This window comes from Etheostoma cragini, chromosome 10 (assembly GCF_013103735.1).
Source record: "Etheostoma cragini isolate CJK2018 chromosome 10, CSU_Ecrag_1.0, whole genome shotgun sequence".
Lineage (NCBI taxonomy): Eukaryota > Metazoa > Chordata > Actinopteri > Perciformes > Percidae > Etheostoma > Etheostoma cragini.
In genome coordinates, this window is record NC_048416.1 from 7020396 (window position 1) to 7021701 (window position 1306).

The window sequence follows — 1306 nt, forward strand, 5'->3', positions numbered from 1 at the left end:
AACCTGTACAGTAACATTTAGGAGACTAACAGTCAAATTTTCATTTCAGTAATCTCTCATGCTTGTGCACTGGCAATACCAAATCCTGCAACATTACAATAATAGTATTCTGCGTTTGTGGTTTTGTGCAAAATAGTCCACAAATGCATCAAGATCCAAAGCCTTTGCCCTTCTGGATTCAATAGTTAGCATCCCTAAACTGCTGAGACGTTCATCTTTTATAGTGGACCTGAGGTAAGTTTTCACAAATTTTAGTTTGGAAAAACTCCTCTCACAGGTGGCAGAACTCACTGGGATTGCAACAGCAATTTTGCACAGTTTAAAAAGCTCGCAGAATACGTCTTTGTATGGCTCAATGAAACGGATCAACTCCACTGTATTAGAAGGGTTTCCAATCTCGTGGCTCTTTAGTTTTCTTTCTAAAAGTCTCCTGAACTGATGGAGTTCAGGTCCCAGATCCTCAATATTGGCATCATAAAGATGTTAGTCTGTGTTTAACAGCTGCATCGTGATTTGCAACTGTTTCAAGAATTTCCCTGAAATTTCCTCTGTTAGTTGATTCCTCAGACTCATCATGTCCTCTCTGTGCTATGTTTTGTCTAGCTGTGAGCAACATTACTTCCCCAATTGTTTTAATATACTCACGGTTTTCTTTTACTTGTTTACTGTGTTCCTGGTTAAGGGTATTTTCCAATGTTGTATTAGATTTCACAGCCCTTTGGTAGTCCTTCCATGCTATCATTGCTTGCTTATGTCTGTCGGATTTTGCATGTACTGAAAACCCTCCCTCTCTTTCAGTTGCTTTTTTCCAATTCCTAAAGCCTGATGGTGAGTCAAACACACTGCCAGAAATACTTGGTGGGCTGAAATGTCTGCAGGCATAGCAATATGCAGAATCCATAATTGCAGAATATTCCACCCAAGGATGACTTTCATACCAGCTTGCCTGGAAGCTGCGTCTTCTGTCCGCCATAACTGTGGTTGGAAACATCTTTAAATTAGGCTGCACTGGTTGATCATCCTTGCACTTACTGATATCTGAAAAGAAATGAATGAAAACATGAGGGTGTAACCGAGAGCATTAGTGGATTCATTCGCTTGTTATTGTATATATTTATTCATTATAATACATGAAGATCATACTGAAAAAAGATAACAAAAATTAAGTCATTTTTTGAAATTATTGTATTTGTGCTTGATTTGAACAGGTAAATAATATCTGCCAATGAGAAAGATTTTTGCTCCTAGAATAGTAAAAAATAATCTCTTTCTCTCTCTAAAGTTTCAGATGCACTTTACAGGCACT